This window comes from Ornithorhynchus anatinus, chromosome 20 (assembly GCF_004115215.2).
Source record: "Ornithorhynchus anatinus isolate Pmale09 chromosome 20, mOrnAna1.pri.v4, whole genome shotgun sequence".
Taxonomy (NCBI): Eukaryota; Metazoa; Chordata; class Mammalia; order Monotremata; family Ornithorhynchidae; genus Ornithorhynchus; species Ornithorhynchus anatinus.
The window spans coordinates 1140003-1156318 of NC_041747.1; the positions used below are offsets into that span (position 1 = coordinate 1140003).

Sequence of the window (16316 nt, forward strand, 5' to 3'; positions counted from 1 at the left end):
GCCCCAATTATTATAGTAATAATATAGTATTATAATATTATATAGTATTATAATATATATTATAGTAATATATTGTTCAGCACACAGTAGACAATTAGTCCAAAAGATGGATTGACTGATTGGCTAAGGTGACTGGGACAGTTTTTCAATTAATCAATGGTATTTATCGAGCACTTCCTTTGTGCAGAGCTCTGTACTAACCGCTTAGGAGAGTTCAATAAAACAGAATTAGTAATACTAATAATTATAATTTTGGTATTTGTTAAGCACTTATTATGTGCCAAGCACTGTTCTAAGCACTGCGGTAGATACAAAGTCAGCAGGTTGTCCCACATGAGGCTCACGGTCTTAATCCCCATTTTACAGATGAGGTAACTGAGGCACAGAGAAGCTAAGTGACTTGCCCAAAGTCACACAGCTGGCGAGCGACAGAGTCGGGATTAGAACCCACGACCTCTGACTCCCAAGCCAGTGCTCGTTCCAGGCATGTTCTCTGTCCACAAGGAGCTTTCAGTCTAGGTGTATTCAAACACTGCTCTCCTGCTGAATCCTCTAGATTGTAGGCTCGTTGTGGGCAGAGAACGTGTCTGCTAAGCACTCTTCCAAGCGCTCAGCACAGTGCTCTGCCCATACAGTGGAAAGAGTCCAGGCTTGGGAGTCAGAGGTCATGGGTTCTAATTCCGGTTCTGCCACTCGTCAGCTGTGTGATTTCGGGCAAGTCACTTAACTCCCATGTGGGGCAACCTGATTCCCCAATGTCTACCCCAGCGCTTAGAGCAGTGCTCTGCACATAGTAAGCGCTTAACAAATACCAACATTATTATCATTCTCTGTGCCTCAGTTCCCTCACCTGTAAAATGGGGATTAAAACTGTGAGCCCCACGTGGGACAACCTGATCACCTTGCATCCCCTCAGCGCTTAGAACAGTGCTTTGCACATAGTAAGCGCTTAACAGATACCACCATTATTATAGTAAGCGCTCCATAAATACCACTGATGGAGGGAGGCAACAGTTCTGTGTGGGATTGCCCGCTATCCAAGAAATGTTGAATTTTGCCACCCTCTCCATACCCTTTATTTGTAAACGAACTCTGCTGCACTGTGCTTTCGCAGGCGCTTAGTACAGTGCTGGGCACAGAGGAAGCACTCCCAGACGACCGTCGGTGGCCTGATTTGATCTCGCCTTTAGGCTGTCGCTGCAGTCTCGGTGTCTCTCTGTGTCTCTCCCTCCCGCAGCTAAAAGAGAGCCGGCGCCGAGCACGTTACCAAGGGCGGGTCGGTCCCGTTTTTGCAACGCGGGACGGCGCCCCGAGCTGAAACTTGCCTCCTGGGGAGATAATAATATTCAGTAGTATTTATTGAGCGCTTACTATGTGCAGAGCACTGTGCTAAGCGCTTGGACTGTACAGTTCGGCAATTCCTGCCCAGTGACGGGCTCGCAGTCTAAATAATAATAATGATGGCATTTCTTAAGCGTTTACTCCGTGCCAAGCACATGTTGTCCCACGTGGGGCTCACAGTCTTAGTCCCCATTCTACAGACGAGGGAACTGAGGCCCAGAAAAGTGAAGTGACTTGCTCGAGGTCAGCCAGCAGATAATAGTAACAAGCACTTACTATGTGCCAAGCACTGTCCTAAGCGCTGGGGTAGATGCAAGCTAATCAGGCTGTCCCACGTGGGGCTCACAGTCTTAGTCCCCATTCTACAGACGAGGGAACAGAGGGCCAGAGAGTGAAGTGACCTGCCCAAGGTCACACAGCAGATAATAGCAATAAGCACTTATTATGTGCCAAGCACTGTCCTAAGGGCTGGGGTAGATCAGACTGTCCCACGTGGGGCTCACAGTCTTAGTCCCCATTCTACAGACGAGGGAACTGAGGGCCAGAGAAGTGAAGTGTGACTTGCCCAAGGTCACACAGGAGATAGTAATAATAATGGTATTTGTTAAGCGCTTACTAGGTGCCAAGCACTGTCCTAAGCGCTGGGGTAGATCAGGCTGTCCCACGTGGGGCTCACAGTCTTAGTCCCCATTTTACAGACGAGGGAACTGAGGCCCAGAGAAGTGAAGTGTGACTTGCCCAAAGTCCTAGAGCTGACAAGTGGCTTTTCTAAGCGCTGGGGGACATACAGTCGTTTAGACTGTGAGCCCGGGCCGGGGATTGTCTCTATCTGTTGCCGAACTGTCCATTCCAAGCGCTTAGTCCAGTGCTCTGCACATAGTACGCGCTCAATAAATACGATTGAATGAATGACTACAGGGTAATCAGGTTGTCCCACGTGGGGCTCCCAGTCTTCACCCCTATTTTACAGATGCGGGAACCGAGGCACCGAGAAGTGAAGTGGCTTGTCCAAAGTCACCCAGCTAAGTGGCCCGGGCTTGGGAGTCAGAGGTCGTGGGTTCCAATCCCGTCCTCTGGACACTGAGCCGCGCTGGTCCTCGGAGATGAAAGGGCTCGGGGGGAGGCCGCGGGACCCCCGGGCTCCCGGCGCTGAACAAAGGCTGGTGGGCCGGTCCTTGGCGAGGGGCGGAGCGGGACTGGGCTCGGCCCCCGGAGGAGGGGCTGGTCCTGGCAACCCCCGGGCCCTGCCTTTGAACTGGGGCAACCGATGGGCGATCAGATTACAGGGCGTGGAGGCCAGACCGCTCTCCCGCCTTTGATCTGCGCGGTGGCTTCGGTTTTCCCTGCCTGGGCTTGTGCCCGCCACCCGGGCGGCCCACTGAGGAACGGGACATCCACCCTGGGCACCCACCCGGGCACCTCTGCAGGTACGGGGGGCACACGCGGGGCACACGGCGCCTTCCGTCCGGGGTGGGTCTTGCTCTAATAACATTCATTCATTCAGTAGTATTCATTGAGCGCTTACTATGTGCAGGGCACTGGACTAAGCGCTTGGAACGAACAAGTCGGCAACAGATAGAGACGGTCCCTGCCGTTGGACGGGCTTACGGTCTAATCGGGGGAGACGGACAGACGAGAACGATGGCAATAAATAGAGTCAAGGGGAAGAACATCTCGTAAAAACAATGGCAACTAAATAGAATCAAGATAATAATGTTGCTATTTGTTAAGCGTTTACTCTGTGCCAAGCGCTGGGGGAGATACAGTCGTTTCGACTGTGAGCCCGTCACTGGGCAGGGATTGCCTCTCTCTGTTGCCGAGCTGTCCATTCCAAGCGCTTAGTCCAGGGCTCTGCACGTAGTAAGCGCTCAATCAATACTACTGAATGAATGACTACAGGGTCAGCAGGTTGTCCCACGTGGGGCTCGCAGTCTTCACCCCCCCATTTTACAGATGAGGGAGCTGAGGCACAGAGAAGTGAAGTGGCTTGTCCAAAGTCACACATCTGACAAGTGGCGGAGTCGGGATTAGAACCCACGACCTCTGACTCCCAGACCCGTGCTCTTTCTAGTAAACCACGCTGCTTCTCCCCCCCCAACACTTATGTAAATATGTTTATATCTATAATTCTACTTATTTCTATTGAGCCCTGTTTACTTGTTTGGATGTCAGTTCTCTCCCCCCCGCGACTGTTAGCCCGGTGTGGGCAGGGATCGTCTCTCTTAATTGCTGTATTGTACTTTCCAAGTGCTTGGTACAGTGCTCTGCAACACAGTAAGCGCTCAAAAAATACGACTGAACTTTTTGTGGACTCCCCTCTGCTCCCACTAGGCTGCACTCTCCTTCATTCATTCATTCAGTCCTATTTTTTGAGCGCCTAGTGTGTGCAGAGCACTGGGAATGTGGCTGTTCTATGGGCCCCTCATATGGGCCTTCCCAGCGCTTAGTACAGTGCCCCGCCTACAGTAAACTCATTCAGGAGATGACCATGGCGTAGTGGACATCGTGATCGTGAGCCCCACGTGGGCCAAGGGACTGTGTCCAACCCGATTTGCTTGTATTTCAATAGTATTTATTGAGCGCTTATTATGTGCAGAGCACTGTACTAAGCGCTTGGAATGAACAAGTCGGCAACAGATAGTTCACTAGTTACCACCATTTAACTCACCCCAGCGCTTAGTACAGTACCTGGCACTCAGTAAGCGCTTAACAAATACCACCATTATCATTATTATTATCATTAGAACACAGGCCTGGGAGTCAGAAGGTCGTGGGTTCTAATTCTGATTCCGCCACTTGTCTGCTGGGTGACCTCTGGCAAGTCACTTCACTTCTCTGGGCCTCAGTTCCCTCCTCTGTAAAATGGGGAGTGAGACTGTGAGCCCCACGTGGGGCAGGGACTGTTTTAACCCGATTTGCTCGTATCTTCCCCAGCGCTTAGTACAGTGCCTCGCACATAATAAACGCTTAACGAATACCATAATTATTAGTTTATTACTTGGTCAGGGTTGCAGGGTCCAGGGGATCGACGCATGCCACCCAAAGAAAGCGGCTCCTGCGAGATCCCTCCCTAATGCTCTCTCTGTCTCCTGCCAAGACTGTCTGTTTTCTTCCCTTTTGCGTCCAGTACTACGCTCCCGAACACTCCCAAACCGCGACAATCCCGGGATAATCCTCAGAAAGGCTTTGGGTTCGGATGAAAGCGTTTGATGTGGAAATCCGCCCTGCAGTGGTTTCTCTTAGAACCAAAGTCACATTGAACACAAAAACAGGCCTGGGTTCAGCCCTTTGGGGAGGTTAGGACATCCTGGCCTGATCTGAATACTGCCCTGTAGCCTTTTCTAAGGATCTAGGGAATGGCTTTAAATAGTGCATTGGGAGAGCTTTACGTTCCCCTGAAATTTACAATGACGGTGGCGACTTGTTAAAACCAGCGATCGCTTAAAGAAAAGTTCGCGCATTAAAACCCACTGTTTTACATCAAGCAATATTGTTAGTTAAAGCTTAAGGTTTAACGTAAGGACCCAATTCCCTGTGTACAATTAAAGACTAACAAAACTGTTCTGTCAACCTGTTAAAAACCAAATGCATGTGAAATCTGTACATTTTTTAGTAAGCACGTGGCAGGCTAGAAAAAAACCTCTTGACTTCATTCCGAATTCATTTCCAATTTTTCTAGCTTTGGAATCACTTGGGTAAACAAAATGCGAACACATTTTTATAATAATACTGTGAAGTTAGGCTTTCCTAACATAAATCAATGCTGGCTGAAAATAGGGACCTGTTTCTAGTTATCCTAAAAACGAAACAATTATGGCCCAACAGGCCTGATTTCATCTGAAATTAATTTCCTCTCAGCCAATTAATTTGACTTCCTTTTCAAAGAGTCTCCACGATATTTGAAAGAGGGCAATTAGCATTGTGTGTTTGATTTTAATACTTCGATAGTTGTGAGGTAAGGTTTTTTTAAAAACCACTCTAAATTACCTATGGTTTAAAAGGCTGTCTAAGAATTTAATCTTCGGATTTTTAATGATAATTTTAAGGGAGCCAAATGAGGTATTTGCATTTTTATGCTATTAAGAATGCAAATGTATCAGCTACATTCCTTCCTGAGCCATTTTCTTTTTGTCATTGAAATCATTAATTTTTGAACAAAGTGATTGTGCGAGTGAATAGTGACAATACTTTCTTTTAAAAATTCATTTTATATCTTTAATTTCACAGGGGGCAAGATGGTTATTAAAATCAGATATATGAAAATCATCTAGAAATTTGCATTTAAAACACAATTTTCCTTTCCTAAAATAAAGAGACCAGGATTTGGGGGGATATTTAACCCATCTGCAAAATAGTCTATTTTAATCCACTTCACACTATACAGACATGGCTAAAATGATGAAACTTAGCAATGTAAGGCTCTTAACAATAGTACAGTGATTTTTTTTTAACATTGGCCTGGTTTTAACAAAGTCAGAACAATAAGCATGTTAAAATGTTTTTGAAATAAAAATTGGCTGGTGACTATTTGTATCAGTAAATTCCCAGTTCTCCCATTCAAAACAAGTGGACTGCCTCAAAGATTATCTTATTTCTACTAATAGGGGTAGATCTATTAAAGAGACTTGTTTACAAAAGTTTTCAACAGCTAATTCGGGAATGATGGCCTATAAGATACACGGTTATTAACTTCCCATTGCAGTCTATTTTTTTGCTTCCATAAGAGCTCTGACTAGCTTTATCCAAGGGGGAAGTCCAGATAACCTACCCCCAGCTGACCCCCTGCTGCTGCTTTACAGCATAAATCAATCTTCGCTCTTCTATGCAAGAACCAGTAATTTTGTCTACCAACTGCTATTCTGTATTCTCCCAAGCGTTGAATCCCAATCCTCTGCCCAAAGTGCTCAATAAATGCCATTGATTTTTTTGTTTGATTGATAAGGACTGGCAAGGCCCATTTGACTAGGACCTGCCTCTTCCCCAGCATCACCACCATGAGGCAATGGATCACATTTTTGATCGTTTTAGCGAGTTTTCAAAATGTGAGTGTGGAACAGCAGCATCCGTTTTGTTCCTGGGGAGTTCCTGAAATGTTTCTAAATGGGGTTCATTAAAAGGGACCCCGAATGGAGCGCCCTTTGCCCCACAATCTGGAGTCCCGCTGGGGTTTGGGTGAGAGTGACTGCACGTGGTTTGGTTCCAGATCTGGCAGGGTCCCGGGCCACACTCACGTCTCCAGATTCCAGCAGGGTCCTAGGGGACCCCAAAACCCCTCTTGTGACCTAGTATGTGGCTCACCCCAAACCCCAGTGTGGGCTGGGATAACAGTGATAACACTGCCATGCCCATGAGGTGGGAATGCCCTTGCTCAGTGGTCTCCAAGAGACACTGGAACTCCAAGGCCCTGGATGGACCTGGTTGTTTGGAACTTGGGGAAGAGGTAGGGCTGGGGCAAAATGAGTCAAGCAAGGGTATTTTTTGGGTGCTTACTGTGTGCAGAGCATTGTTCTAAGCTCCTGAGAAAGAACAATAGAGTTGGTAGACACTATCTCTAACCACAAGGCACACAGTCTACAAGAGCAGAAAGAACTGGGTCAGACCAAAAAACTGTTTTGGTAAACTTCTCAACTTCTCTTTTAATAGAGTGACATACTTTTCAGCAGTTTTTACACACTTAACCACCCCCCCCCCACGCACACACTCACACACCCCGTCCCCCGCCCCCCTCCCTGCCTTTCTCACCTCTCTCCCCACCCGCCCTTCCTATTTTTTCCTTAAAGCTCTGAACATAAAAAGCCGCTATTTCTGATTAGGGAAGTATTTGAGGGAATTACCAAGGACAACAAGGCTTTGGCTATCTAATGTTTGCAGTGATAAGGACAATATTTTGCAGCAATGCAGCTGTCACAACGTAGAAGCCACACTTGTTGGAGAACTTTGGTTCTTGGAGAACCTTTCGGAAAGTTTTAGATGGTTCATTCCTTCACTGAAAGTGCCAAAAATTAAGAGCCAGAGAAAGGCTCAAAAATGAACACTATTAGCAAACATTCGCTTACTCCAATCTAGAGCCCTTACGGTGTCGTAGTCAGTTATCAGAAATTCACAGCACTAGAAAGCATGATTCTGGATTTCTCCATGATTCTGGACAGCCCCGCATCTAAGTGATCTATCCACTGGCCACTTCAGCAGCCCAGATTTTTTCCTGAATGTAAGGGCACCCGTGGGGGGGGGTAGGGGGAGGGAGAAGCTGTTTGCAGCCGAGTTGAAAGGACTTTCCCACGTGATTGCCCCCGGGGGAGGGCCCTCCAAGAAGAAAAGCCTTTTGCTCACTTCAAAGCACAGCCTTTTGTGATTGACTCTGTGCATCCTCCCTGCCAGCCCGACCCCCTCCCGAAAGAGCGGCAGGAGGAGGGGGAGGCCCGAAGCCGGGCAACTCCCCTCCCCAGACAGCTATGTCCCCGTGTACCTAATGGTGCACAAGTATGGGAAATCAGGGCCTCTTGGGACAGGGCACAAGGGGCTCCAGGACACAGAAAATAATTTTGTGTCCCACTGATACCATTCCGTGGAGCTGACCTCACCCACTGGGAGAACTGCACTCTAACCAGTTTCACCTATTTTACTTTGCATAATTATTCCACAGGAAACACCAACATTAATTTCATGATTTGGGCGGGGGAGGGTTGTTTACTTAAGTATTGTTTTAGTCAATTATCAATCAATCGTATTTATTGAGTGGTTACTACGGGCAGAGCACTAAGTGCTTGGGAGAGGTATAATATATAACAGAGTTGGTAGATGCTCCTTGCCCACAAGGAGTTTCTTATCAGGCTTCCAATCAATTTAGCAAACTACTTGGGGAAGTTATTTGCCTCTTTTGGAGTAAGAGAATGTTTGCCCATTAACCTGTCACCCTCCTTGAGGCAGGAGTTAATAATAATGATTTTTGTTGGGCACTCACTTGGGACAATGCACGTTACAAAGCAGTTGGGAGAAACACAACAGATGCACAAGACATGTTCCCTGTCCACATGAAACGTACACTCGGAGAGACTGAGAATATATATTTACACAGTTGCTGAGGATGGGAATGGAGAAGCAGCGTGGTTCAGTGGAAAGAGCACGGGCTTTGGAGTCAGAGGTCATGAGTTCGAATGCCGGCTCTGCCACTTGTCAGCTGTGTGACTGTGGGCAAGTCACTTAACTTCTCTGTGCCTCAGTTACCTCATCTGTAAAATGGGGATTGACTGTGAGCCCCACGTGGGACAACCTGATTCCCCTGTGTCTACCCCAGCGCTTAGAACAGTGCTCTGCACATAGTAAGCGCTTAACAAATACCAACATCATTATTATTATTATAAGTATATATACATTATTACATTATTATATGTAAGGAAGCAGCATGGCCTAATAGAAAGAGCGCAAGTCTGGGAGTCACAAGACCTGGGTTCTAATTCTGACTCTGCCACTTGCCTCCTGTTTCACCTTGGGCAAGTTGCAACTTCTCTGTGCCCCTGTTTCCTCATCTGTAAAATGGGGATTCAATACCTGTTCTCCTTCCCCCTTAGGCTATGAGCCCAATAATATGTGGAACAGGGATTGGGTCTGACCTGATTATCTTGCCTCCACCCCTGTGCTTAATGCAGTGCAAGGTACAGAGTATGATATTAAACACAATTATTATTTTTTATTATTATTCCTCAGGGTGGCTGGTGGATTGTCAAGGCTGAGTGCAGAATACTGTACTGAGAACTTGAGTGAACATTAGAAGCAAAACACATTTCTCTGCCCTCAAAATAATAATAATGGTTCTTATCAAGTGTTTACTTTGTGAGAGGAGCATGGGGTAGATACAAGATAATCAGATTGGACAGACCCTGACTTAGAAACGGTTGAAAATAAATTCTTAAATATTTCATATTTGGGAAGGTTAATTTTGGCTGGTTCATCAAAGTCACCCATGTCAAGCCCAGAGGAGTACTGTGAAAACTAACTTTCACAACATCTAAAAGGACACTATTCAGATCTAAAGTATTTTCCTATATTGACTGTACCTTGCACTATACAGCACTGTACTGCCTAAAACAATATTTACAAATTACATTATCCTATTTGAAAAGTCAATCTTATTGTAATGATAATCCCTTGTTCTTTGAATAGCACTTTTATTTTCCTAAAGCGCTTTCACATCAATTATCTCATTTTATCCTCACAATATCCCTGCGAGGTAGGGAGAGGCATATATTATCCCTGTTTTTACAGATGAGGAAACTGGGGCTCAGAGAGGGAAAATGACTTGCCCAAGGTTCTATAGCAGGTCAGGGACAAAGTTGGGACTAGAACCCAGCTCTCCAGACCCCTAGTCCTGTGCCCTATCCACCAGACCATGCTGCTCACTTCAATGCGGAGAGCCTAACAAGCCCGATCTCAGAGTAAGCTGCAAATAGAGAAATAACTTCTACCATCACCTACATTGGTTAGAAAATCCCAAGAACAACCATAAACCCACACACTGACTTCAAAACAATCTCTTTAAGAGCTGGGTGATCCATCCTCAGCCAGCCAAGATTCCTGCCAATTTGATCACAGGGATAAATTTGGACGCAGCCCAAAATTTGGCCCCGAGCCCTGAGCAAGAATCCTTGAAGCTGAACACCTAATCCGATTTGCACCATTATTGGAGTTCAGGGAATTTCCCTGCCGGGGGACTTTCACTCCGGGCAGTATCTAAGAAAAAACATGGAATTCCAAATGGGGAAAGCTGACTCTGCTGGTTTTATTTCACCTAAAAATCCCCTTGGATGAAGGCTTTATGCTCTTCATCAAGCTCCAGCTTGGGTGGAGCTTCCTTTTCAGTGTCCACAACATCTACTTTGGCTAAAGACCTGATGGAATTTTGTGAGCGAGTCCCTGGAGAACAGATTAGTGATCAGAATACAGTGAGGAGTTCACTTCTTTTATAGCACCTTTTATCTAAAGGGCTCGGGAGGCCCAACAGGCATTTTCTCATTAATTCACCATTTCCTTGGATAGTAGCCTATTGAGAATTATAAGTCTCTATACAATCCACTCCTCTATTCCCCACAACAAGGTCCTTTTTGGTGTCTAAAGGTCTTTTTCAACCATTTCTGGGACACTTGTTAATAATGACGGCATTTGTTAAGTGCTTACTATGTGCTAAGCAACTTTAGAGACCACTGCCGCCCGGAAATGGTATCAACCTCCCTGGCCAAAGGGAGGGTATGCAAGGTGTAGTGCAGGATCGATTATGACTCTCCAACCCCGATCTTGGCTTGTGAACCCCTTGAGGAATAAGGACCGGGGCCTAATTTCCACCACTGTATTTTCTGCCACTTGTCTGCTGTGTGACCTTGGGCAAGTCGCTTTACTTCTCTGGGCCTCACTTCCCTCATCTGTGAAATGGGGATTGAGACCGTGAGCCCCACGAGGGACAGGGACTATGCCCAACCAGATTTGCTTGTATCCACCCGTGCCCGGCACATAGTAAGCGCTTAACAAATACCATAATTATTATTATTTTCCCAGCACATGGTACAGTGTTCTGCCTTCAGTAAGCACTTAATAAACACGCTTACCACCAAAGGGTGTAAAGTGAGAGGCTGCGTTGGGGGCAATAGAAAGATCAGGGCTCCACCCTCTCCAAAACCCTCAGCCAAACTACGGCAGTGGCCAGGAGGGAGATGGGCACACTAGGGGAAAGTAGGTGCCCGGGAGAGGAAAGTGGGGGGGGGGGGGGGTCCATCACTTGTGTGCTGTGACCTTGGGTAAGTCACTCTACCCCTCTCTGCATCAGTTACCTCATCTGTAAAATGGAGAATGAGACTGTAAACCCCAGGTGGGACGGGGACTGGGTCCAACTCGATTTCTTGAATCCTCTCCAGTGCTTAGTACAGTTCCTGGCACATAGTAAGCGCTTAACAAATACCATCATCATCATCATTATTATTCTGCCACAGGTGCAGACCAAAGCAAGCAAAGCAGTGCTCATAGCCCACCCCGGGGCACCCGGGTCATGAGGGCAGAGGTTGGGCCGCCCCCTCTGGGGGTGACCTGGGGCCTGTAAGGCCACACCACCTCCCGGGAGCCCTCCTGGCTGCCCCAAGAGCCCGGGTGGGGGACGGCGTGCTGATTGACACTTGGGAACGGTCCAGCCGGTTGGGGCCGGGTCAAACCTGGGGCAGCGGGGCTTCTCACTGTCGGGGTTGGGGGGGGGAAGGCGAAGGGGTGGACGTTACCTGCGTGGCTCAGTGGCAAGAGCCCGGGCTTGGCAGTCAGAGGTCATGGGTTTGAATCCCGGCTCTGCCACTTGTCAGCTGGGTGACAGTGGGCAAGTCCCTTCACTTCTCTGGGCCTCAGTTCCCTCATCTGTAAAATGGGGATCAAGACTGTGAGCCTCATGTGGGACAACCTGATTCCCCTGTGTCTACCCCAGCGCTTAGAACAGTGCTCTGCACATAGTGAGCGCTTAACAAATGCCACCATTATTATTACCTGCGGGCGCTGGGGCGGCCAAGCGACGAAGGGGGGGGGGGGAGTGCGGGAGCCGGATCCGCCGCTGGGGGGCGCCAGTCCGGCGGCTGGGGGAAGGGGGCGGGGCCTGAGGGGGCGGGGCCTGAGGGGGGCGGGGCCCCGCGGCGGGGAAGAGCGGCGGTGCCGGTTGCCCGGGTGACGGGAGAGCGAAGCCGCGGGACCAGAGACGCATCTCCTGCAGCCCAGGGCAGCCCAGCGCAGCCCCGAGCCGGCAGGTAAAGCTCCCCGGCCTGCCGGGCGATGGGGGCGGTGATGGAGGGGTGGACGGAGAAGCAGCCAAAGAGCCGGGGCTTGGCAGCCAGAGGACGTGGGTTCCAATCCTACCTCCCCCACTCCTCTGCTGTGCAAGGCGCTCCGGACCTCAGTCCTTCATCTGTAAAGGGGTGGGGGGGGAGGGTGAAGACTCTGAGCCCCACGTGCGACAACCTGATCACCTTCTACCCCAGCTCTTAGAACAGTGCTCGGCACATAGCGTTTAATAATAATAATCCTGTTGGTATTTGTTAAGAGCTTACTATGTGCAGAGCGCTGTTCTAAGCGCTGGGGGAGATACAGGGTGATCAGGTTGTCCCACGTGGGGTTCACAGTCTTAATCCCCATTTTACAGATGAGGGAACTGAGGCACAGAGAAGTGAAGTGGACTTGCCCACGGTGACACAACTGACAAGTGGAGGAGTCGGGATTCGAACCCACGACCTCCGACTCCCAAGCCCATGCTCTTTCCACTGAGCCACGCTGCTTCTAATACCATCATCGTCGTTATTATTAAGAATAATAATGATGGTATTTGTTAAGCGCTTACTATGTGCCGAGCACTGTTCTAAGCGCTGGGGGAGATACAGATGGTCCCTCGTGGGGCTCACATTTTTTAATCCCCATTTTTGCGGATGAGGGAACTGAGGCCCAGAGAAGTGAAGTGACTTGTCCAAGGTCGCACAGCAGACAAGTGGCAGAGTCAGGATTAGAACCCGTGACATTATTATAGTTCTGGGGCTGGGGGCTGGGAAGAGACCCGGGCAGAAGAGACAAATACATCACCTCCCTGGGCTGGGGTCGCTGCCACTCAGCATCTCGAGCCTGAGCCCTCTTGTACCCAAGCCGATATCAATAATAATGATGGTATTTGTTAAGCGCTTACTATGTGCCAAGCACTGCTGTAAACGCTGGGGGAGATACAAGGTGATCAGGTTGTCCCACGTGGGGCTCAGGGTCTCGCTCCCCATTTTACAGATGAGGTCACTGAGGCGCAGAGAAGTGAAGTGGCCTGCCCTAAGTCACACAGATGACGCGTGGTGGATTAGAACCCAAGACCTGTGACTCCCAAGCCCGGGCTCTTTCCGCTAAGCCACGCTGCTTCTCTGCTTGTATCCACCCCAGCGCTTACTACGGTGTCTGACACATAGTAAGCGCTTAGCAAATCCCACAGTTAGTATTGAGACCGTAGGCTCGATGTGGGTAAGGAACTCTGTTATAGGGTACTGTCCCCAGCGCTTACTACAGTGCTCTGCACATCAATAAAGTACTATTAACTGATGGGGGTCCGGAGCCGTTTCCACGAGGGCTCCTCGTTTTCTTTGGGACGTTTGTTTTGTTGTCTGTCTGCCCGGTTTAGGCTGTGAGCCCGTTGTTGGGCAGGGATGGTCTCTCTCTGTTGCCGAACTGTACACTCCAAGCGCTTAGTACAGTGCTGTGCACATAGCAAGCGCTCACTAAGTACGATCGAATGAATGATTGAAACTCGGGGGTGGGGGGCAGACCTGTAGGCTGTGAGCCCGTTGTTGGGCAGGGATGGTCTCTCTCTGTTGCCGAATTGTCCATTCCAAGCGCTTAGTACAGTGCTCTGCCCCCAGTAAGCGCTCAATCAATACGACTGAATGAATGCAAATGGATCCTCGCTCTCTTGCTTTGATCCTCTCCTCCCCCTTTCTGACCCATTTCTGCCACTTATCTCCACCGAGAGCCATTTGGTGCTGGGAGGATTGGCTTGTTTGGAAGGCTGTTTTAACAGTTAAAGAGTGCCTAGTTTAATCTCAGAATGAAAGCTTTGGTTCGGGGCCAATAGACTCCTTCAGAATACCAATAAAAATAGTTGGCCGTCTTATAAATGCAGTTTGAGAATTGCTGAGGGGCCAAGAGATCTCAGGAGTTCGAGTCGGCCCTCCGACTGTAGTAAGAAACCGGGAACTGTAGTTCCAGAGAAAAAACGGCATCGGTGGAGAGGGGAAGAGAATTTGCACAAGACGCGTGCTTTTTCCAACAGTAGCTTCGGTCGTATTGATTGAGCGCTTACTGTGTGCAGAGCACTGTGCTGAGCCCAGTATGACATAGTCGGTAGTCTCGTTCCCTGCCCAAAACTAACTTACAGGACATAAGGAGCATGTCGTTATATTGATTTTTAAAATTAGGGCTTTGAGCATAATTTTGGTTATGGGTGCCTTTGGGAAAGTTACAACTTCTTTGGACCTCAGTTTCTTCATCTATCAAATGGGGGTGAGATACCTGTTTTTCCCTCGTCTTTGTACCTCAGTTTCTTCATCTGTCCAATGGGGGTGAGATGCCTGTTTTTCCCTCCCTCTTGAACTGTGAACCTCGTGTGCAATAGGGCCTGTGTCCCGTCAGATTATCTTATATCTGCCCGAGCACTTAGCACAGTGCTTGGCAAGGAGGAAGCACTTAATAAATACCCTCATGATTCATTCATTTTTCCGGGTCCGAGGGGAACGCCTACAGGCGGCTGCCTCTTTTCAGCGCGGTAGCTGGAGGCATTGCTAAAATTTAACTTTTGCATCCATGGACAGAAAAGCTTCTTATGGACTTGAGTAAACAGTTATGATCCAGAAGATCTAATTAACATGAGTACAGTTATGCTATAGTAAAATTTAATGTGTGCACTTAATGCAGCTCGCATTAAAGGTTTCTCCTTTGTCAAATACAGTACATATGAACAATAATGTAGATGTATTCATTTATTGCAAAGGGTCATATGAAGTACTAGTAAGGCCATTTATTAAACCATTATTATGTGCTGAGCACTTGTGTAGAAACAAAGCTTTGAGATCGGACATAGTTCCTGACTCATATGGGCCTCACAATCTGTGTGATCCCCATTTTACAGATGAGTAAACTGAGACCTAGAGAGGTTAACGGATTTGGCCAAAATCACACAAGAGTCCAGAACCAGGATACAAAGGCAGGAATCCTGGCTCCTAGGCCTCTGCTCTTTCCACAAGGCCAAGCTGCCCCACCACAAAAAAAAAAAAAAAGATAAAACAACATATTTTTGTTTTACTTGGGCTATTTTAACAGTAAACACAGCAAACTTTCACTGTAGAAAGAAGACTTGTATAAAACTGAAGCAATGTACTTGACTATTGTAATTTTGTGATCAGCTACTAATTGCCCTATTAAAATCACATCCCGTCTGCCAATTTTTAGTATCTTTGTCCTCCACTAGAATTGTAAGCCCCTAGAGGGCAGGAATTATGTATATCAACCGTATTGTACTGAGGCATCACGGGCCTGGGAGTCAGAGGACCTGGGTTCTAATCCTGACTCCGCCAGTTGTCTGCTATGACCTAGGGCAATTCATTAAACTTCTCTGTCTTTCAGTTACCTCATCTGTAAAAATAGGGATTAAGAGTGTGAGCCCTTTATGGGACAGGGACTGTGTCTAACCTGATTATTTGATATCTACCCCAGTGCTTTCTACAGTGCTTGGCACATGGTAAATGCTTAACAGAGAGAATTAAAAACAAAATCAGTCGTATTTATTGAGCACTTATTGTGTGCAGAGCACTGTCCTAAGTGCTTGGGAGAATACAATACTACAAGGTTAGTAGACACATTCTGTGCCCATAGTGAGTTTACAGTGTGGGGGTGGGGGGGATCAGAAATTAAATAAATAAGTCATGGATTTGTACATAAGTGCTCTGGGGCTGAGGATGAGATGAATCCCAAGTGCCCAAAGGGTACAAATTCAAATCAAAGAAGGGAGAGTTGAGTCGAAGAAAGAAGGATTCATCAGGGAAGGCTTCTTGGAGGAGCTGTGTCCTTCTGTCCTCAGCACATCTCCCCAATGCACAGTAAGTGTTCAATGAATACCATTGACTGATTAATTGATTAATTCGTAAGGAAAGGATTATACTTCAGTGCATTGATGAAATTTGATATAGTGCCAATAATTATAACACTGGATGTGTTTTTGTATTTTGGTTTTTATGTAATTGAGATTGCACACTGTTTAAGAACCAAATGATTTTACTCACGAGAGGTTATGGAGGAATTCAGTCCTACAGTTGAAAATCTTCTACTCGACCCAGACTTAAATATAAATATTAGAAAATTTTGGGTAAAGATGAGGTTAACATTACAATCAAGAGGAAATATTATTGAGCAGCCCGATGCCACGGTTCTGAACTAAACTT

General features: G+C 47.5%; 1 protein-coding gene across 2 annotated transcripts in view; it reads left to right on the top strand.

The window, feature by feature from the left end:
* The first annotated feature begins 2598 nt into the window (after window positions 1-2598).
* TNFRSF19 (TNF receptor superfamily member 19) overlaps window positions 2599-16316 on the top strand; it is a 60787-nt gene continuing 47069 nt past the window's right edge. The window contains exon 1 of one of the 2 annotated variants that reach the window (XM_007664097.3): window positions 2599-2768. The gene's annotated coding sequence lies outside the window, so the exon portion shown is untranslated. Of the gene's footprint in view, window positions 2769-12045; window positions 12108-16316 lie in introns of those variants that run through there. The other variant, XM_007664098.3, reaches the window with a different exon arrangement.